General features: G+C 43.0%; 1 protein-coding gene and 1 long non-coding RNA gene across 17 annotated transcripts in view; one reads left to right on the plus strand and one right to left on the minus strand.

Moving 5' to 3' along the window:
- The window catches only part of LOC144582699 (uncharacterized), a 30,813-nt gene extending 24,880 nt beyond the window's left edge, over positions 1 to 5,933 (minus strand). For 4 of the 5 annotated variants that reach the window (XR_013535963.1, XR_013535966.1, XR_013535964.1 and 1 more), the window contains exons 1-2: positions 5,541 to 5,933; positions 4,779 to 5,312 (exon numbers count right to left, since the gene is read on the minus strand). This is a non-coding gene — a long non-coding RNA (uncharacterized LOC144582699). Of the gene's footprint in view, positions 1 to 4,778; positions 5,313 to 5,540 lie in introns of those variants that run through there. The other variant, XR_013535967.1, reaches the window with a different exon arrangement.
- Positions 4,794 to 23,004, plus strand: part of HELZ (helicase with zinc finger) — a 175,833-nt gene continuing 157,622 nt past the window's right edge. For 4 of the 12 annotated variants that reach the window (XM_078374470.1, XM_078374471.1, XM_035301578.3 and 1 more), the window contains exons 1-3: positions 5,553 to 5,601; positions 6,900 to 6,955; positions 10,783 to 10,839. The gene's annotated coding sequence lies outside the window, so the exon portion shown is untranslated. Of the gene's footprint in view, positions 4,933 to 5,552; positions 5,602 to 6,899; positions 6,956 to 10,782; positions 10,840 to 11,034; positions 11,081 to 23,004 lie in introns of those variants that run through there. The other 8 variants (XM_035301580.3, XM_035301584.3, XM_035301579.3 and 5 more) reach the window with 5 other exon arrangements.

Consider the following 23,004-nt stretch of genomic DNA (forward strand, 5'->3'; position numbering starts at 1 on the left):
TCTAATCCCAGCACATTTGGAGGCTGAAGCGGGCAGATCACCTGAGGTCAGGAGCTCCAGACCAGCTTGGCCAATGTGGTGAAATTCTGTCTCTACTAATAATACAAAAATTAGTCAGGGGTGGTGGTGGGTGCCTGTAGTCCCAGCTAGCTGGGAGGCTGAGGCAGGAGAATCACTTGAACCCGGGAGGCGGAGGTTGCAGGGAGCCGAGGTTGCAGGGAGCCAAGGTTGCAGTGAGCTGAAATTGTGCCACTGCACTCTAGCCTAGGCGAAAAGAGTGAAACTGTCTATAAAAAAGGAAAAAAAGATCTATTGTCTTCTCAACTTAGAGTCCAATGCAGGTGTTTTTGGCCAAGCCAGTTTCTGAGTGTTCATTCAGAGTCCAATTTCTGCTCTCTGTCCATTGGCAAGAATCACATGGCCCAGCCAAATGCAAGGGCACATCCGGCAAATGTAGTTCCTAGCAGCAAACAGGAGTATTTGGTAATTAGCAAGCTGACTCTGTCACATGAGGAGAGACAGATAAGAAACTTAATAAACTGCATATGTTCAAAGGCATAAGTGCTTTGGAGAAAAAAAGTAAAGCATGAGAAGAAATATGGAATTTGTGTGTGTGTTGAAGAATACTGTAATTTTAAACAGAATGGTGAGAGGGACTTACTGGAGTGAGCAAAGCAGAGTGAACCATGCAGATCCTCAAAAAAGAATGCATTACAGCTGAAGCAGGGCAGAGCAGGGAGAGAGGTAGGAGATGAGGTCAGAGAGATGAGAAGAGGCCGACTGTGTAGGACTCTAGTTTTTCCTCTGAACGAGATGAATAGAAGCCAGAAGATTGTACTGAGAGGTGTGATGTGATTTGTTTTGCAGTTTATCAGGCCCAGTTACCTTGAGAAGAGACTGGATGTGGGCAAACGGGAGGAGATCACAGTGGACTGGACCAGAGTGGAAACGATGGAGGTGGTAAGAAGCGATCAGATCTGGATACATTTTAGAAGGATTTGCAGATGGATTGAAGGTGGAATTTGAGAGAAAGGAGGGATTGTAACCTGGCCAATTTTAAGGATGCGGTTGCCAGTGATGGAGCTGGGGAAGACCACGATGGAGCATTATTTGTGTGGGTAGCTGAAGAATTTAGTTCTTGGTCTGGGTGAAGTGGCTCATGCCTGTAATCCCAGCACTTTGGGAGGCCAAGGCAGGCAGATCACGAGGTCAGGAGTTCAAGACCAGCCTGACCAACATGGTGAAACCCATCTCTACTAAAAATATGAAAATTAGCTGGGTGTGTTGGTGGGCACCTGTAGTTCCAGTTACTCAGGGGGCTGAGGCAGGAGAATCACTTGAACCTGGAGGGAGAGGTTGCAGTGAGTCGAGATTGCCTGGGTGACAGAGCAAGACTTCATCTCAAAAAAAGAATTCAGTTCTTCACATGCTGACTTTGAGATGTCTAAAAGATATCCAAGTGGAGATGCCAAGATGTTGATAAGAGTCTGAAGCTCAGGACAAGGCTCTGGATTTGAGCTCTAGGTTGGGGACTCCTTCCTCAGGGTAAACATGGTATTTAAAACCTTGAGATTGAAACAAATGATCAGGTAGTATAGGTGAAGAAGAAAGACCCAAGAATTGAGCTTTGAGACTCTCCAAGCAGCAGAAAATGAAGGCATTGTGGCCAGGGTCAGTGGCTTACGCCTGTTATCCCAGCACTTTGGGAGTCTGAGGTGGGTGGATTACTTGAGGCCAGGAGTTTGAGATCAGCCTGGTCAACACGGTGAAATCCTGTCTCTACTAAAAATTCAAAAATTACCTGGGCATGGCGGTGCCAGCTACTTGGTAGGCTGAGACAGGAGAATCCCTTGAACCCAGGAAACAGAGGTTGCAGTGAGCCAAGATCGGGCTGCTGCACTCCAGCCTGGGCAACAGAGTGAGACTCGGTCTCAAAAAAAAAAAAAAAAAAAAAGGCCGGGTGTGGCGGCCCATGCCTGTTATCCCAGCACTTTGGGAGGCTGAGGTGGGTGGATCATGAAGTTAGGAGTTCGAGACCAGCCTGGCCAAGATGGTAAAACCCTGTCTCTACTAAAATTACAAAAAATTAGCTGCGCGTGGTGGTGGGTGCCTGTAATCCCAGCTACTCAGGAGGCTGAGACAGGAGAATTGCTTGAACTCAGGAGGTGGAGGTTGCAGTGAGCTGAGATCCAGCTCACTCCAGCCTGGGCAACACAGCAAGACTCCGTCTTAAAAAAAAAAAAAAGAAAGCCATGCCTAGTGGGGAGTAGAGGAGAAATAAGAAAAAATGAGGGAAGGAAGAGGGATGTGATGCAGAGGGATTAGTTGGGGCTGTGTGTGTTCATCAGATCAGAATCAGCATTGAGCCAAGTCAATGGCGGCCAAGGGACCTGTTTTCCCCACAGCACTGTTCCCATCTGCCTGCCTCTAGCTGTGTGTGGTCAGAGTGGACTGAAGAGACGTAAGGCAAGGCTCTCAGCATCTTGCTCCATGCTCTAGCACTCCCTTTCATCAACATGCGCATCCCTGAGAACAGTTTGGTCATGTACTCGACTAACAACTTGCTGAGTGTCTATGTAGGTGCCAGGCCCTGGTCTAGTCACTGAGGCAAATAAGCCAGACAGGGCCTGTGCCCTGATGGAGGCTATGCTCTAATAGGGGCGGGGCAGATGAGAAACAACTAACAGACAAACAAGAGAACTTGTAACACAGGTCAGGTGTTCAGAGTGACTTGCTCTGGCTAGGGGGATCACAAAGCTCTCTTCGAAGAGACCTAAATATGATGAAGGCGGGACCACCTCACACAGGAGCTTGTAGGCCATGGTTGAGAATTTGGGTTTTTTTTTTTTTTGAGACGCAGTCTTACTCTGTCGCCCAGGCTGGAGTGCAGTAGCATGATCTTGGCTCACTGCAACCTCCACCTTCCGGGTTCAAGCAATTCTTCTGCCTCAGTCTCCCAAGTAGCTGGGACTACAGGCTAATTTCTGCATTTTTAATAGAGACAGGGTTTCGCCATATTGGCCAGGCTGCTCTCTATTGACCTCATGATCCACCTGCCTCGGCCTCCCAAAGTGCTGGGATTACAGGTGTGAGCCACGGCGAATGGCCTGAGAATTTGGGTTCTGTATTCCAAGTGTGATGGAGAAGGCTTTGTTAGGTTTCAGCAGAGGAGTCTTGATCGGATTTACATTAATCAAAAGTCACAGGGCTGGTCAGGTGGAGGATGCACTGTAGGTACAGAGTAGGGGCTGGGAGAAGAGGTGGCAGGCCATCCCAGCTCAGGCAACAGGGGGTGTATTTGACAAGGCTGGGCTTGGATGCGCACACTGGACGCAGCCACACAAACTGAACACTTACTTGGATCAATGTCTATGCAAGGCCAAGAAAAGCTGCCTATCAAAGAAACGTGTTTGGGAGGCACAGTCCTTGTCCTCAGCTTATTTCCTGTTTACTTATATTAGGTTGGTGCAAAAGTCATTGTGACTTTTGCCATTACTTTTGCATTAACCTAATAGTAACCTCAGACTACACAGACAGGTGCCATGCAAACTGAACAACCACTGAGTCAGTGCATACCAGTGGCTAAATAAGTGCAAAGGCGGAATTGGAAAAGAAGCACCCGGGGTGCTCCCTGGAAAAAGTTGGAGCCTTCTTTAGATGGGCCAAGCATTCCATTTTTCCAGCAGGAGGGGCACCGCCTCCCCCTAGCCTAGTCCGTGCCTCTGGTGGCTACCAAAGCTGGGTGGTCTAAGAACCTGGCTCCAGGCTCCAGTTTCTCCACTCATTCTGAGCTGAGAAGCAGGTGACTCAGGGGAGGCTGCTCCCCAGCACGCAGCGTTCTTGGCTGGGAATGACTCATTACCTCGTTCCCTCCCTCGCGAGTGACCCGGGGCCAGTCCCTCAATGTGTCTACACCTCACTCTTCTCATCACACCGGGACAACTGCCTGGTGGAGTTTTTGGCTCCCCGGGGGCAGGGCTCCTGCCTGCCACTGTCCAGGTTCCTCCTGAGGCTGCTGATAGGGTCTGGAGGAGCCTAAAACCCTCAGGTAGACCCAAGGCCCAGGCCCTCCCCGTGCACCGAAAGAAGGTTTTAAAGCCGGTGCCTGTGCGTTCTTTTAAATGCAGAGCCGTTCAACAGCATTTTGCACCGAATACAATTAGCAAGCATTCCTGTTTTGGAGGGTTTTCTTTTGGACACCTCCTTGTTGTAAAAACTTGCTTGGGGAAAAAAAAAAAAAAAAAAGCAACTGGAGCAGGCCTCCAAAGACAGCAAATCAGGGACCTGAGGTTCTGGGAAGAACGCGGGCGGAGGGTGACAACGGATCTCAGTCGCAAGGGGGACCTGGGCGGCTGGACGCCGGGGCTCCAGGGTACAGGCGGCGACCGGGTCAGGGCCCAGGGCCAGTGCTCTCCTGCTCGCCCTGCGCAGCCGAAAGCTGGTGCGGTGTCGCAGGGAGAGGATGCCCTGCAGCAGGGGGAAGGCAGGCTAGGGGTGCTCGCCCGAGTCAGAGACCCCAGCCCGCGCCGAGGAGTCTCGCACTTTCCAACGCTGCAGGTCGAAGCCCGGAGACGCCGGGCGTCCCCACCTCCTGCCTCTCGAGCTGGAGCGGCGTCCGGGGTTCTCCCCCGGCCCCGTCGCCTTAGTTTGCCGCCGGACTGGGACCCGCCAGGTGGATCCGGACAGGCGCAACCTGCTCTCCGCCCGGGACCCTCCCCCGAGCCCAGGCGGCCTCCGCGCCCCGCCCCGCCCCGCCCCGGGCCCGCGCCCCCGATTACCTGCCCCGGAGTCACAGTCCACAGCCCGGATGCTCCGAGGCGGGATCCGCGGAGCCCGGAGCCACATTCCTAGGGGAGGGGTCTCCACCTAGAGGGTCGCGGATCACGTTACCCGCCGGGAGGAGGAGACCGCGGGAGGCTGAGTAAACCAGGGGTAAAAAGTTGCATTTGGCTCATTCTTTCTTTCTTTTTTTTAATCGTGCTTCGACGCTGGTGGACTCGGGGACACGCCGTCCTCCCAGTTCCCGGAGCCCGACGGCCCCGGGGCGCTTTCCCAGGGCCAGAGGCACCTCTCCGGCCGGCGGGTGCGGAGCTGGTCTACGGGGCCCTGAAGGCGACCCCTGTTGCCCGCGGGCTTCCTGGAAGCGGGGCCGCAGGAGCAGAAACGCTCACATCCACGCGCACAAATAAATCCGTGAGCTGCTCCGCGCCGCCAGCGGCAGGGAAACCGCGGGCTGATTCAATGCAGACGCGGGGCGTCTGCCCGGGCAGGAGCGCGGTGGGTCAAGAAGACCGGGCGTGGGGGCAGGGAGGCTGGGGCAGGAAAAAGAGAGAAAACCCCAAAGCCACGTTTCAAAACTGCGGGTGAATTTTCAATGCCGGCCGCCCGGGGGAGGGGTGGGGGCCGGGCTGCGGGCGCCGGGGCCGGCTCGCCACCCGGGGCAACTTTCCGGGAGGGAGGCGCGGCCGGAGGGGGCGGCGCCGGCGGCGGGAGGCGGGAGTCGGGGGCCGGGGGGAGTCACTTTAAAGGCTCTTTCTTACCCATAATGCTTTGTGGGGACGTTGACAAGTGGATCCAAGATGGCGTAGAAAGTAATGACAGGTAAGTCCTGACTTCCCCCTTCTCTGCTCCTGGGGCCGCTCCGCGAGCTCCCGGAGCTCTCCGGGGAGCTGACCCGACTACCCTCCGGTGTCCGGGTCCCGGGGCGCGGCGGCCCCGGGGCGGGCTGTGGGCCGGGGCGGCCCGCGGCGGGGCCTGGGAAGCGGGGCTCTTCGAGGCGAGGCCCGGACGCTGGGGCTGTTTACAGCTTCTTCCCTTACTCAGTCCCCGTCCCCTCCGCTGGGGGCCGCGGCGCCCTGGGCCCTGGCCGGGGAGGGTGCCTTGCACGCCGGGCCCGGGAGCCTGCGGGAGGTTTCTCCGGCCCGGGGCACTCTGGGAGGGGGACTCGAGCCTCCCTGCACGTTCCCCTCCTCTGGGTCGCGGCTGGGGGTGGGGAGCGTGCGGGCCTCCCACGCCCTGCTCGATGCCCCCCTCAGGGCTCGGACTTCTACCGGGTGGGGCGGAGGCCAGAGCTGGGGTCCTCGGGAAAAGTGGGTCAGGGGTGCGCTCCCTCCCTCCCCCGCGGAGGGCTTTTGGCCCGAGATTCACTTTCTTCCCCCCTTTCCCCGCCCCCTCCTCGGAAATGCTCTTTGGCCCACAAGCACATCAACAAAAATAAAGATAGGCTCTCTTTTCCTGGAGATTCCTTGAGAGTACTCCAGTACCCTTTTCAAGGGCTCAGAGACTGCAGTCTTACCTAGGGAACTTTGATTCCTCTCCCCCAAATTATTGGAGCCTTCTGCACCCTAGCCTTTGCTGAGAATCTTTCAGACAGGGCAGGAAGTCAGGCTCCTGTGATTCTTCTCGGATCAGGATCCTCAGGTTTTGTTTGCAGTTCAAAAATTGTCATTCCTTTTCCCTCACAACTTACACTTTTAAGGCAAATCATTAATATAATACAGTGTAACTTCAGAGACAGTGGATTCCTGGAGTGGGGGAAGGAGGGAGGAGTTGTCTGTCTTGCCTAGTTTGTTCTTAATTTTGCTCTTTCTTAAACGCATATTAATAAAATTTCCTCTCCATTGCTTTCTGGTTTTGAAAGTAAGGTCAGTCCGGGTTGAAAAAGATAACTATTATGTTTTTTAGTTTTAAGTGCATGGAATAATCTATTCTTTTATCTTACTGAAAGGAAATGTTATAAGGTCAAAGAAACACTCACTTGCAAAGCTACACACTGTACCATTTTTTAACTTTTTCCATTTCAAATTTAGATGCCCTTTCACTTAAGGCTGATAAAATGTTTGCTGCTGATAATGTCTGTTACTGGTGTTGTATAGACACATCTTTTCTATTTGCCTCAGGAATTGGATGAAGTAATTGATCACTAATGAACTACAGTGCTGGTGAGATGTGTAAGGTGAGACTGCAGTTAAAAGTTATTTCCTTTTTTTCCTTCTTTATTTTAATCAATCCGCAAGAGTAAGGCTGAAACTGAGTAATTTGGTGGGGCCATCTTTGTTTTCCAAATATATCACTCAGTCAAATGGGTCTGTGAGCAGGGCTAGATTTAGAAAGGAAAAATATGTTGAATGTACCAATCTTTTCAGTTGCTCTAACATACTCAAACATAGTGGTACTTACTGAGAGCCAAACGTTACTTGCAGCTATTCTTGATCAGTATCTTCACCAGGGGTAATTATAGTTTTCCTAATACAATTTTCTTGCATAACTTTAATTGGATGTCTTAATTTTATTTGTGTTTTGGTGTCTGTCACCTTCTGTACATTTAGTGCTGGTGATTGTGTATATGGATTTTGTATATTCATGATTTGTGGGACTCTTGTAAAGTACACCCTTTCCATTGGAAACAATTAGGCAGGTCAATCACTCCTGGTTTTATTTTCTGAAAAATTGAGTAGTATTTTGTCTCTTTAATAGTTATTTTGAAATAAAGATGATGGTGTTGAGATCTGTTTAGCTTATTAGGGATAAGACTAGTTTATCATTATGTTCTGATCACACATGGTATGTGAATTCAAAGTGCTTCATTTAATCTAATTGGTAATGCTTTGGATTTAAAGGATATTATTGATACGGTGTTAGTGAACAGTTTTCTCTGCTAGAGAGAGGAAGAGAAGTTTGCTACTTTTACATTTTTCACAAGCAGTTTTCTCAACCTAAAATATTTTACTAAGTTTTTTTCTTTTTTTTTTAGAAAAATGTAATTGTGGTCAGTTGATTAGTTACTGTAGTTCCCCCCCCCCACCACATCTGGGCTTCTGGATTTTGAAATCCTCTCACAAATTTTTCAGGTTTGTCACAACATCTGTTTAAGAAGAATAAACTGTGCTTTTTTTCTCTAGATTGAGGCATATCATTGACATTTTGCCTTAAAAAAATAAGGAAAGGAAGATGGATATAGATTGTTTTGTAAGTGCACATACCACATTTTCTTGTATTTGAAACTCAGCAGTGCTTATGTTTACTTCATATAATTTTTATTTTTGGCAGAGCAAATATAGATTTTTAAACTTATTTTCATTTTGCAGATGCAGGCATATTCCTGCCTTAGACCTCTCAATTTGAACTTTTTACCTTTTTTTTTTTTTTTTTTAAAACCTACAGATAACTGTGGAAAGGAGCTGGTGGTCTGCCTTTTGCCTATGGAGATGTTCATTTGTAGTCTAGAATGGACTGTTTAGAAGTAGGTAATCTTGTGTGGCTAATGTTGTTTGACCCGAATTGTGTCAAGACATTTTCCACAGTTCTCACATGTAGACTATGTGAAGTGTTAGTATTCATTTCAAAGTGAAGTTAGTGGTTGGCCACCAAACAACTTGTTACACAAAGTATTCTAAAATGGGAAATGCCATAGTATTGAAGGTTGTGGTGAGGTAGAAGTCTGTGTCTGAGCTGAATAAAGACATAGCTTTTTTAGTCTGTCCTTTTGGCTGGGAAGCTAGGACACTATTTTTAGGTAAGGCTGTAGTTTTTGAGAGTAAGTACCTTTGTGTCAGCTGGTAAACTTGATTATTGCATTTGTTAACAAATTTCCTTTTCTAATACCATAGATATTAAAATACATTGCCTTAAAGTTGGTATATATTTATAGACTGTCCAGTTTTCACTGGAAGAGGAGTGATGCCAAAACAACAGGAAAAGTCATTTTTACTTGCAAAGGGCCTCGTGTAATTAAAAGATCTACAGCATATTCATGAAAGGCTAAGAATAGTGCAGAGGGACCTACAAGTAAGTAGCCCAGATCTTATAAATGAATGTGTTCTCTGTTTAAGCAATAGGCTTGGCATTAATATTGAACGCAGATTAGTCTATAATTGTCTGTCAGACACCCTAAGATCCAAATACAGGCCCCATACGAGAAATAAGGACCTTTGCCTGTTGTTTCAAATGTACAGAAGATTTTGGGCCAAGTTTATCAACAATAGTTACCCAAGAGAGGGAAAGGAACTACTTAAAAAATTATAAGCAACTTTTTAGGTTTTATTTTCATTAACCTTAGGTGAATATATGTATAGATGTAAGCAGATGTAATTGGATTTTTAAGTAATATTTTGAAATGTTTCTAGAAGAAAAGTGATACAGTGGAGAGTATGCTGTACCATCTTACCATTCATTGCAGTTAATGAGTGCAGTCAGGGTTACTTCTGTAGCATTGGCTAGAAGCAGCATATACAACATGAAGGTTTATTGCTTTGAGGGTGGCTGGGATAATAGTTTTGAGTAATCCTGAATCTATTAGAAGTTAATATTCCTCTTTTTAAAAAGACCACTATAGATGTAACAGGAAGAATGTTACTTATATATACGTGTAATAACTATTTTGGTCAACTTCTAATTGTTTAAAAGAAATGGAAAGTATTTCATACCAGCAGTCATACCAACTTGTTTACTCTTATAAATTGTACTGGGTCAGTTTCTCCAAGTGAGAGCAGGAAGTTGTTTGGTAAAAGCAGATTGTATACATTCATCTTGTCTTTGAACAAAAAGAACTGATTCATCCTCAGGTTCTTCAAAGAATGCATGGCATCTTTTTTGACTGAACCATTCTGAAGTGTGAATGTTCGTGATTTTTGTCATTTCTGTGCCATATTTTAGGTGTTGTTGGAACATCTGAATTTGCCTTTTGGCTTTCTTCTGCAGAAATTCTCTTTGTTGTGATGAAAATGTCCTATAATGCGAACTTCCTGTTAGTAGGCAATATGTTTAACTAATATAGTTTAAAAAACTGTTTACTTTTATGAAAACTCCTGTATGCTTACGGTAAACAAGTCTGAGCAGTACTTAAGTTCGTAAAGTAAAAACGTTTTTAAAAAAAAAAGCCTCTGTTCTTCCTCTGTCTCTAGTCCTGCTCCCCTTAGCTGACTGTGGTAAACAGCTGGGTATCATTTAGCTTTTGGAAGACCTCTCTATTCTTGAGATATTCTGGCAGTGTGGAAGTAGAGTGAGAAGAAGTCAGAAAAGGCATGGTCATTGAACCAGAGTTTAGATGTTGTGCAGGGACTATTCTGTTCTTATTTTCTGTGATAAGTAGTAATGATAAACTCCTGTCAGTTTAAGATAACTTTAATTGAATTTTGAAACACAAAAACAGTTAATTTTTTGGTCAGGTTGGTAGTTTTGATTTGCTGATCTTTTAAAGAAATATGTGTGAATTGGACTCATGTAATGTTAGAGCTGGTGGGGGTTAATGGTGGTAATGAATTACCATCTGTTGAATTTTAGGATAAGCTGCACAGTATATTTTCTATTGGCTTTTTATAACTCATTATCTCCTTTAATTATTATAACAACTCACAAGACAGTTATTTCCACTTTACAAAGGAAGAAATTCAGGCTTAAGTGTGACTCAACTAACGTAACATCATGAGACCAGTAAAGTAGTGGAGCTGCTATTCTTTCTGGAAAGCCTGTGCTCTTCTTTCTCTAGCTAGTCTAAGTGACTTCTTTTCCAGATAAGGAAATTTAGGCCTGAAGAAATTAAATGAGTTGCTCAAGGTCACACAGCTCGGAAGTAGCAACATTAAACCAAGCTGCTATTTTTTTTAATCTTTGGAGGCTTATCTCAAGACTCTTGGTCCAATGCTGGTCATGCTACATTTTATTGAACTACTGTGGGCCAAAAGACTATGCTGGGAATATTAGATACAAATACTTTGGAACTGTTACCTTGGTGAATGGTGTTTTCTACTACATATTAAACAAACTTTCTTCTTTCTCTTTCAGAAATTATAAAGAGCTCTGATGGGCTATTTGGGTGACACCCAGTGCAGTGAACTGCAGGTGAGTAAGGTTTAGGAGAACTTTATTTAGAAAACAAGAATTTTATAATGTCTGAAAAAGATACAAAGAGACTTAATCTAGACTAAAATGGCCAGAAAGAATAAGGTAGGACAGGGTGAAGTGATACAGGGCTGTAGTGAAACAGTGGTAAGGTGAAGGCATAGATCCTAACGGAATTGGTTTCTTCTGGAACAGACTGAATGACGACAAACTCCAAAGAGACCGCCTGCTGCCTTGTCAGGTTAGTTTTAAAAGAGTGAGGGTAGGTTAATCTTCTACTTCTGTTCCCATGAGTAACTGCATAGGGGCTCAACTTGTCTGCATGCTGTTGGAACTTGAGAGTTCTTCAGTTTTGTGTCAACATTCTTGAGTGGCAATTACTTTGTGCTCTGATGAACTTGGTTAAGTACTCAATTGTTTTTCCTGTTATCTGCTGTTTCTGTAGTGTCATGAATGACTGTATAGATCTAAATACTGAGGACATATCAATAGAAACAAAAGGTTGAATGTTTTTTCCTAGTGGTTGTACTACCTCTATTCATACTATTAGTCTTTCAGATGATTTAACTTTTGCTGAAATGTCTGTTAATTAAAGACAACTTAGTCTTGAGTATTTATGATTTCACAGTAATTAATCTTCTTGGTCAGCTACAGTATCTTGGTCTTTCATTATTACACTTAGAAAATGGTAATATTACAGAAATAAATTAGAAGGCTTTTTAATACTGTGCTTGTGAAGCATCAAAGTTAAAATTATTATTTTTTTGAGATGGAGTTTCGTTCTTGTTACCCAGGTTGGAGTACAATGGCGTGATCTCACTGACTAGCACCCTCCACCTCCTGGGTTCAAGTGATTCTCCTGCCTCAGCTTCCCAAGTAGCTAGGATTACAGGCATCTGCCACCATGCCTAGCTAATTTTTGTATTTTTGCAGAGATGGGGTTTTATATGTTGGCCAGGCTGGTCTTGAACTCCTGACCTCACGTGATCCACTCCCCTCAGCCTCCCAAAGTGCTAGATTACAGGCGTGAGCCACTGCACCTGGCCTAAAATTATTTTTTAATGAATTTTCAATTCTTGTCTTTTGTGAGATATCTTCATCTCCAGAAAGCTTCAGCTCTGTTTTTCTTTTTTTGAGTTGGAGTTTCATTCTTGTCCAGACTGGAGTTCAATGGTGCTATCTTGGCTCATTACATCCTCCACCTTCTGGGTTCAAGTGATTCTCCTGCCTCAGACTCCCAAGTAGCTGGGACTATAGACATGTGCCACCACGCCTGGCTGATTTTGTATTTTTACTAGAGATGGGGTTTTACCATGTTGGTCAGGCTGGTCTCTAACTCCTGACCTCAAGTGATCCACCTGCCTCGGCCTCCCAAAGTTCTGGGATTACAGGTGTGAGCTACTGTAGCCAGCTAGCTAGCTTCAGCTCTTAATAAAATTACTTTCCATCCTCTCTTTTGCACTCTGGCTGTGTAAGACTTAAAAGAATATCTCCAGCTACTTTTTACTCATCTAGTTTAAGCTGGACTTTTTAACTTTGTGTTTTTTGTAGTTAAAAAAAAAATCTATCTACGTTTTGCTTTTAGTTGTTCTCAGGTCTCCTTGGCCCCTGGTTCTTTAATTTATCTGAGTCCATACTGCCTTTTAACTGATACAGCCCTCTGCTAAGTCAGCAAGTTGGCCTTGAGAATCCCAGAGACTTTAATGTGGCAATATTGTATGTATTTAGGGTTTACAGTGAAACTTGGGCTGACTACTTGCTGATTGTTAAAGTGATAAGTAAATTGTTAAAAGTAATAAATAAATGTTAAACTAATAAATACTTTTTTTTTAAGAGGAGTCTTGCTCTGTCACTCAGGCTGGAGTGCACTGGTGGGATTTAGGCTCACTGTAACCTCTGCCTCCTGGGTTCAAGCGATTCTCCTGCCTCAGTCTCCTGAGTAGCCAGGAGTTTGCCGTGTTGCTCAGGCTGGTCTCTAACTCCTGACTTTAGGCGATCTACCCACCTTGGCCTCTCTAAGTGCTGGGATTACAGGCATGAGCCACCATGCCCAGCCAGGTTCTTTGTTTCTTGAGTGTATGCTCGTTTTGCATGATTTGTCTCCTACTGGTTCATAGGGATGATCACAGGACCAATTGAGGCAGTTTGCTGGTCCTTGAAAAACTGGGATCTGGGTTAGCTACAGGTCATCATGACCAAGGAGAGTATGAAAATGCTCAGTCAAGGCCAAAGTGAGCCGTGGAAGGGAGGGGGGTCCTTTTGAGACTTGATAAGACTTGTGTCCTTGGTGGAGCTTTCTTACTTAATGTTGAATAAATTGATATTAAATAAATTGTTAAATGTTGGATTATTAATACAGTTGATTTTCTTTTTGGCATTTCATTTCAAAATATACATATTTTTATTCATTTTAAATTATGGTACATTATAGTTTGTTTTATTTAAAATTTATTAGATGATGAAACATTTACGTCTTATAGATTTTGTAATTTAAATTTATATATTGAAAGGCTGCAAAAATAATTTCATCAAGTGATGCTACAATTTGCCTAAGTCTTTTTATGTAACATATGTATACTGCTCTCTGGCTGGTTTTCAGTTAACACTTTAATCTACATCATTGTAGATACTGTTATATTTTTTCTAATGATATCTTTAGGATAACTTTTGGAGTGCAGTATTGTGTTAGAGGGTATGACTATTTTTATGGCTCCTCACATATATTGTCATACTGTTTTCAAAGGTGTTACACCAGTTTGCCTTCCTAACAGATATATGAATATACCGGTTTCACCATACGTAGGACAGAAACCCGTTTTTTCCTCAGAAGTATTTGTAAATTTAATAGTGTAAAATGGCACTTAAATTTCTTTGTTATATAGTGTTGAATTTAACTGTTTGAGCCTCTTTATGGTGAATTGTTTGTTGATACCTGTTGTTTTATTATGCAATTAACTATTGTGAGCTTTGAATGGTAAGGCTAGTATAACATGGTCAGTAAAAATTGTTCTTAAGAGAATATGGTGGAAATGGTAAATGATCTTGGGAATAGCGGTTGAAAGGGAACAGATGGATTATTTCAATATTCAGTTCAGCAAGTATTTAATGGGCATCTACTGTGAGTCACTTTGTATCACAGTGTCTTCTGAGTGGTTCTCAAGTAATTGTGGTGGTATGTGCTGGGTTGAAGCAGGACACTCTTGAGACTTGGCCATTTGTGGGTTCTGGCTTCTGTTGTCTCTCTGTGGCTGCTTGGATTGCTGAGAAGACCACCACTGTCTAGTCCATCTTTTTTTTAAAAAAATATTTATTTATTTTAAAGATGGGGTTTCACCATGATGGCCAGGCTGGTCTTGAACTCCTGACCTTAGGTGATCCACCCACCTTGGCCTCCCAAAGTGCTAGGATTACAGGTGTGAGCCACCGTGCCCAGCATAGGCCATCTTTAACTCATTCAGGGCATACCAATGTGCCATGGCATACCCTTTGAGAAGCTCTGTTCTGAGGGATACAGAGATAAACGAAACATCGTTCCATTGACAAGGAACTAATCAACTGTAGAGAGACTAGGGGCACCCTCAAATGAAAGGACTAACAGGAATTTAATAGGTGCCATTGAAGGGGGCTATACAAGGTACTTAGGAATTAAGTGGAGGGAGTGATACTGCCCCCTTGGGGATATGAGGGAACACTTCAACTGCAGAGGTGACATTTAAATCACACCACCAGGAAGCTGAGAAGCAATGGGAAGAGGGCATTCTGAAGGGAAGTCTGGGGGCTATGTCAGAAATGTGGATGTGATGAAATTGCATATCCAAGTTACCTGGGTCCGGGGTGCATAAAGGAACATAATATAAGGTGGGACTGCCAATAGGTCAGGACTGGGTTTTGGAGAGGTTTTTTTTTTTTTTTTTTTTTTAATATTTAACTTTTTGTTATTTTTATGTTTTATAGAGATGGGGGTCTTGCTGTGTTGCCCAGGCTATCTTGAACTCCTGGCCTGCAGCACTTGGCCTTCCAAAGTGCTGGGATTACAGGTCTAAGCCACTATGCTTGGCCTTGGAGGTTCTTAAATGTCATACTAAGGACCAGTATGATGGATTGTAGGGAAGAGAATTTAGAGGCAGAGACTTTAGTTGGGTTCATAGTAGCAGTTTAAGTGAGAGTGATGAGTGCCTGAATTGAATTGGTGTCCATGGCAGGAATTCAAGGGGTATTTTGGAGGCTGAATGGAGAGATGTGACTAATTAGATGGGGTAGGGTGGGAACAGTTAATTCTGTATCTCTTTTTTTTTTCCTGGAGTGCAGTAGCTCTATCTTGGCTCATGCAACCTCTGCCTCCCAGGTTCAAGTGATTTTTCTGCCCCAGCCTCTTGTTGCCCAGGCTTGTCTTGAACTCCTGAGCTCAAGCCATCAGCCCACCTTGGCCTCCCAAAGTTCTATTTATCTCTCTCTCTCTCTTTTTTTTTTTTGAGATGGAGTCTCTTTCTGTTGCCCAGGCTGGAGTGCTGTGGCACTGTCTTGGCTCACTGAAACCTCCACTTCCTGGGTTCTAGCAATTCTCCTGCCTCAGCCTCCTGAGTAGCTGGGATTACAGGCGCCCTCTACCACACCCGGCTAAGTTTTGTATTTTTAGTAGAGATGGGGTGCGGTTTACCAGGTTGGTTAGGCAGGCCTTGAACTCCTGAACTCAAGTGATCTGCCCGCCTTGGCCTCGCAAAGGGCTGAGATTATAGGCATCAGCCCCCTAAGTTCTATAACTCAAGTCAGAGATGAGGCTGTGGTTTTTATGGTTGGGTGGCTGGAAGAATGGGACATTAAGAAAAAAAAATAGGTAGGTCACGAGGGAGAATGGCTTTTAGCAGTTTAGAATAAAGACAAATTTGGTTTTCATTGTATTGAGTTTAAGGAGCTCATAGAAAGTTGGAATCAGAATTTAAATCCTACAAGGAACTTCAGAGATTTAATGGGGTAACAGCTAAGGAAGTTTAAGGCCCTGAAAAGTTAGAGGTATTTTGGAGGCTGAATGGAGAGATGTGACTAATTAGATGGGGTAGGGTGGGAACAGTTAATTCTGTATCTCTGCCTAGGCAGCAGTGCTCAATAGAAAGTGGAAAGCGGCATAGTTATGTTGGGGAGTGAGGACTTTATTTTTTATTATTTTATTTTTATTTTTTTGAGAAGGGATCTTGCTCTGTCACCCAAGCTAGAGTGTAGTAGCAGCTGGAGTACAGTGGCACGATCTCGGCTCATTGCAGACTCTGCCTTTCGGGTCCCACCTCAGCCTCCCGGGGTGGCTGGTATTACAGTGGCACACCACTATGCCCGGCTAATTTTTGTGTTTTTAGTATATGTGGAGTTTCACCATGTTGGCCAGACTGGTTATTTTTAAATTAAAAGTTTCTTTTTATGGACATTTTCAGACACACAAAAGTAGAAAGAAGAGTAATCAATCCCCATGTACCCACTGTTCAACTTCAACAGCTCTCAGTATTGTTTCCTCCCTCTACATCAATTACAGTGAAGCAAATGGTTAAACAAAAGTAATTTGTGACCTTAAATTTTGTGTATTAGCAAGTAAGGAGAGTCAAAAAGTTTAATAGGGTATGTTCTTAGGTCTTTGCATGGGGTCTAGAGTAAAGAGAAAGAGGATTAATTCTAGAATTCCTATGCTGCCTCAATTTTGTGTCTTTGGGCAAATTAATTTAAGTCTTCTGGGACTAACTAAGTCTTTTTGTTTTCCATGACAATGAAACTTGCTGCTTGTTAAAACTTATAAAATACATGTCTGGGCGCGGTGGCTTATGCCTGTGATCCCAGCACTTTGAGAGGCCTACGCAGGTGGATCACGAGGTCAAGAGTTTGAGACCAGCCTGGCTGACATGGTGAAACCCTGTCTATAAGAAAAATACAAAAATTAGCCGGACATGGTGGCTCGTCCCTAATTCCACCTACTCATGAGGCTATGGCAGGAGAATCACTTAAACCTGGGAGGTAGAGGTTGCAGTGAGCTGAGATCATGCCACTGCACTCTAGCCTGGGTAGCACAACAAGACTATGTATGTCTTGAAAAAAAATTGTAAAATACAGATGAATAAAAAACTGTAATGGCACCACCCAGAGATACCCACTTTTATTTTTGTCATAAACTTTTTTTTTTTTGAGATGGAATCTCACTTTGTGTCCCAGGCTGGAGTACAGTGGTGTGATCTCGGCTCACTGCAACCTCTGCCTCCTGAGTTCAAGCATTTCTCCTGCCTCAGCCTTCCTAGTAGCAAGTATATTACAGGGGCCTGCCACCACACGTGGCTAATTTTTTGTAATTTAGTAGAGACGGAGTTTCACCATGTTGGCCAGGCTGGTCTTGAACTCCTGACCTCAGGTGATACTCCCTTCCCCCCTTGGCCTCCCAAAGTGCTGGGATTACAGTCATGAGCCACCGTACCTGGCCTGTAATGAACTTTCAATTTTGGAATAATTTTAGATTTGCAGAAAAGTTAGAAGTGTAAGCCAGAGTTCCTGTAAACTCTTTACTGAGTTTCCCCCATTGTTAACGTCTTATGTTTCCATGGCATATTTGTCAAATCTAAGAAACCGTTGTTGGAACATTTCTATTAACTAATTTTTAGACCTTATTTGGATTTCACCAGTTTTCCCACTAATGTCCTTTCTCTGTTCCAGAATCTATCCAGACCTGCAATGAATGTAGCTGTTTTGTCTTCTTTGTCTTTTTTGGGCTGTGATATTCTCATGACAGTTTTGAGGAGTACTATTTAGGTAATAGAATGGCCTTCAATTTGGGCCTTACCTGATATTTTCTCCATGGTTAGACTGTTTCTTATCCTTCCTGATTTTCTTATCCAAAATATTCAATATTTACATGTTTTACAAAAATGAGATGACAGACTATATTATTTTATCATCTGTTTGTTTTTACTTATAGAATGGTATTATACCACATATATTATTTTTGTAACTTGCTTTTGTCACTTGAAATCTTCTCAGTAACCTTATTTTTAACACTGTGTAGAAAAGTCTGTTCTGAGTTTTAAAGTCTGATTTGAAAATAACAGCATTAGAACATAATCTGTTGGTAAATTGAAGATGGCTGTTAAAGGTCTGTGATAGTAGTGGTGGTAGTAGTAGTGTGATTCTGTGTCTACACAGATAATCTGGAAGGGAAAAGAAGAAATAAAAAGGATAGACAATGTTTTATAGTAATATAATTATCTTGGCAAGCAGTAACCTTTCTAGAAGTCAGCCTTTTAGTATAATTTGCTTGCTTTTTTTTTTTTTTTTTTTTGAGATGGAGTCTTGCTCTGTTGCCCAGGCTGGAGTGCAGTGGTGTGACCTTGACACTCACCAAGTCATTCTCCCTGCCTCAGCCTCCCAAGTAGCTGGGATTACAAGCAAGTGCCACCACGCCCGGCTAATTTTTGTAGTTTTAGTAGAGATACAGTTTCACCATGTTGGTAGGGCTGGTCTCGAACTCCTGATCTCGTGATCTGCCTGCCTCTGCCTCCCAAAGTGCTGGGATTACAGGCATGAGCCACACCTGGCCTGCTTGCGTATTAAGTATGGGGTTTTGTTTCTTCATATTTTTCTTGATTAATAAGCATGTTAAATGATTTGGAAGAGGCTCAAACTCTTCAAGAAATAATTTGGAATTCTTGAAACTAAGAAGGCTAGCTCCAGAATTGCTGGAAATCCTGAAAAATGGATCAGGAAAAATAATAGATAGAAAAAAAAAATCTCAATTTTAGCTGTTGATATAATTTTTAGAAAATTTAGTTAATCTTAGTCGCTAAAACAGATGGCAGAAGGCCCATCAGATATTTCTTGTATGTATTTAAAACATTTTATGCTATATTAAATTCCATTCTGGAATTTCAGAGAATTTACCTCTACGAAAGTGATTATTCAAAATAGACCATGGTTGATGATTTTAGTTTCTAGTTTTCTTCTCTGTAGGCTTAGTCTCTTCTAATGCTTCTTGCATACTCAGCAATTTTATGTTTTAGAGAAAAGTGCAAGTCTGGTTGAATATTAAGTACAGTACAGGGAATAAAACTACTTTGCAGAATATTTTGCCTGTATATACTATAGGACCATATAGATTCCAGTTTTGGATAAATGCAGATGAACTTAAAGGTAGTACAACATGCCTCTTTGGGACTTGACATGCTAATGAGAACTGAATTTGGAACAGGACAGTTCTTGGTATGCTTGGCATTTAGGTTATTTTAGGTCATCTTTGGGATATTTATTTATTGAATGGTTTTAGTAAATTGAATGTTTGCCATTGGGATAAAGATGGTATAAAATGGACTCTAATTTATAAGATAGTTGTATTGGGCAGAAAGGCGTTTTACACAATACATTTAATTCAAGATAATAGATGACTCAGAGGCCAAATAATTCTATAGGACGTAATGCTATTTTAGTTTTGGGAGGAGAGCATCTTAGAGAAATAGATCTTGAAGTGTTGGTTAAAATCTGGGTAGGATTTAGGTCCAGAGAGAGGCGAGGAAAGGATGTTCTGGGCAGAGGGATCGATGTTATCAGAGTCTCGGACGCCTGTGGACTTGGGGCCTGTGCTGGGGTTGTAGCTAGATTTTTGGTGGCCCGGATATCTGGTAATGAGTTTTGACATTATTTTATAGGCATTTCAAAGTGATTGTGCCATCTCTAAAGTAATACTTTTTCTCCCTAAGGAAGCATGACACAGCTTATCCTCACTGGCTCACCAGGGCCCTGCTGCTCAGTGGGGAAGAGGGGCCTGTTCTGATATGCTTTCTTCCTCTTCACTTGGGTTGTTTTTTTTTAAAATTCATTTACTTATTTTTGAGAGAGAGTCACGCTCTGTCACCCAGGTGGAGTGCGGTGGCTCGATGTCAGCTCACTGCAACCTCTGTCTCCTGGGTTCGAGCAATTCTCCTGCCTCAGCCTCCTGAGTACCTCGGATTAAAGGCGAATGCCACCACATCTGGCTAATTTTTGTATTTTTAGTGGAGACGGGTTTCACCGTGTTGATCAGGCTGGTCTCAAACTCCTGACCTCGAGATCCGCCCGCCTTGGCCTCCCAAAATGCTGGGATTACAGGCATGAGCCACTGCACCAGGTCCCACTTGGGTTATTTTAATAATGTATTGGCTGGATGTGGTAGCTCACGCCTGTAATCCTGGCACTTTGGGAGGCCAAGGCAGGTGGATCACCTGAGGTCAGGAGATTGCGACCAGCCTGACCAACATGGAGAAACTCTGTCTCTATTAAAAATACAAAATTAGCCAGGCATGGTGGCACATACCAGCTACTCGGGATGCTGAGGCAGGAGAATCTCATGAACCTGGGAGGTGGAGGTTGCGTCACTGCACTCCAGCCTGGGCAACAAGAGTGAAACTCCGTCTCAAAAAAAAAAAGGTGTCAATTTGGCTTTTCTTTATTTGGTCACAATAAATGTTTTTTTGGAGGGACAAAGTCTCACTCTGTCATCCTGGCTGGAGTTCAGTGTTGTGATCGCCACTGCAACCTCTGCCTCCCGGGTTCAAGTGATTCTTGTGTCTGGCTTCCCAAGTGGCTGGGTCTACGGCGCCCACCACCATGCCTGGCTAAATATTTGTATTTTTAATAGAGGTGGAGTTTTGCCATGTTGCCCAGGCTGGTCTTGAACTCCTGAGCTCAGGCAATCTGCCTGCCTGGGCCTCCCAAAGTGTATTTACTTTCTAGTTTCAGGTTAGTAATGGAATTTCTACAAGGAAAACAAAGTAGAAGAATTCATGGCAAATAACTAACTTAAAAAATGTCGATATACAATTTTTTTCTAGTAGTTCTTCTGATTTAAATTTTTGTTTTGTTATATAAAGAAACATGTATTTTATTATATTTGTCCTTTAAGTTTTATTGTTTATATAGTCTAATAAGTAAAGATATCTTGGGGTCTGATTAAGAACCAGTTATGGATGTTAGTAATTTCTGTCGAAGGAGATAATGATACTGTTTAACATAACTCATCACTCTTCTACAACCTTTCCAAATGCAGTCTGATTCATTCCACCGAAGTTAATTATGTGGTAGAGTTTTTTTCCTAAAAGGCAAATGTATAAGACAGAGATGGAGAAATCATCTTGAATTTAGATTGAAGAAATTTTAGTTTACTACTGTGACATCCTGCTATTTGATCAGTTTACTTTTGCTTAGTCGGTCTGTTAACAAAGGATTGGTCTTTGAGATCAAAGAAGACCATAACTACATTAACAAGAGATGCTAATTTGAGGAATACAACTGATTTTTAAAATACAAATATATTTCATGACTTGATTTCAAGGTAGTCTGGTGGTTCTTTTACTATCACAGACAGCGGTTTGGAGTGGAAAGATTGATTTCATTTTTCTTCCAGCATTTACTTTTGGTCCTGGACCAACCCAGCCATCTAGCTATGATGGAATTCTTCAAAAGTATTTTACATTTTGTGCCAAGTGAGCTCAATCATTGTTCCATTTGGAGAGGTTCTTTCTGAGACTCCATTCTTGCCTGTAAAACCTATATAGGCAGAAAGGGAGGTACATGGGTTTTCTGTTTATTCACAGCTCACTTATCCTTCTGTATCTCCTTTTTAGTTTTAAAAAATCATGTCAATTGAGACATTCATACTTTAAAAATAATTTTTATAATTTTATAAAAATTAGCATATAGTAAAATTAATGTTTGTTGGTATACAGTTTTACTAATTTAACACATATATAGCTTGTGCAGCCATCACCACAATCAGGATACAGGGTAGTGTCATCACCCTAAAAACTCCCTCTTGCTCTTCTTTTATAGTTGCTCCTTCCTGACCCATACCCACTGGCAACCACTGATCTGTTCTTAATTCCTATAGTTTTATCTTTTTGAGATTAAGATTTTGTAAATGGAATCATACAGTATGTAAGCTTTTGAGACTGGGGTCTTTTACATGGCATATTTTTGAGATTATTTCAAGTTATTGCATATATTGAACGCTTGTTCCTTTTTATTGCTGAGTAGTTTTACCTCACAAAGAGGTCTGTTTATCTGTTCACTCATTAAAGGACATTTGAGTTGTTTCCACTTTTCAGCAATTATGAATAGAGCTGTTATGAACATTTGTGTTCAGATCATTGTGTGAACATAGTTTTCATTTCTCTACAGTATCTGTCTGAGGGGCAATGGGGATTGTTGGGTCATATAATGTAGTGTGCATATTTGATTTTATAAGAAACTGCAGACCCTTTTTCCAGAGTGGTTGAATGATTTTATATTCCTACTAGCAGTATACGAGGGTTCCAATTAGTCTACATCACTTGGTGTTATCAATATTTTAAATTTAGCCATTCTAATAGGTATGTGTTGGTATCTAATCCTGGTTTTATGACATCAAACATCTTTTTATGTGCTTATGTGTTATCGTCATAGCCTCTTTGTGGAGTGTCTGTTGAAATCTTTTGCCCAGTTTTTATTTGGTTAGTTTTCTTATTGTTGAGTGTTGGGAGTTTTTTTTTTTCTTTCAGATGGAGTCTCACTCTGTCACCAGGCTGGAGTGCAGTGGTGTGATCTCGGCTCACTGCAACCTCCACCTCCCGGGTTCAAGTGATTGTCCTGCCTCAGCCTCCTGAGTAGCTGGGATTACAAGCATGTGCCGTCATGCCCAGCTAATTTTTGTATTTTTATAGAGATGGGGTTTCACCGTGTTGGCCAAGGTGGTCTCGATCTCTTGACCTCATGATCCGCCTGCCTTGGCCACCTGAAGTGCTGGGATTACAGGCATGAGCCACTGCGCCTGGCTGGGAGTTCTTTATATGTTTGTATCCGAATCCTTTTTCAAATATATGATTTGCACAAAATTTCTCTCAATCTCTAGTTTGTCTTTCAGTTCTTTTAACAGTATCTTTTATAGTACAAAAATGTTTATTTTTGATAAAGTTTGTTGATTATTTTGCTCTTTTGTCAGATTTTGCCAAGATGGATCAATTTTAGAACAAGTTTCTGTTTTATGAAAGTGGTAAAAAGTAACTTAGGGATGCGATACTCTCTGAAAGTTGACTTTTGTGGAAGGATGCAAATGTTACCATTTTATGGAAAGATGGTACCAATTAATGTACTACTTCGTTTTGGGACACATAAGACTTTTGCTTAACCAAGGAGATA

The sequence above is a fragment of the Callithrix jacchus genome, chromosome 5, assembly GCF_049354715.1.
Source record: "Callithrix jacchus isolate 240 chromosome 5, calJac240_pri, whole genome shotgun sequence".
Taxonomy (NCBI): domain Eukaryota; kingdom Metazoa; phylum Chordata; class Mammalia; order Primates; family Cebidae; genus Callithrix; species Callithrix jacchus.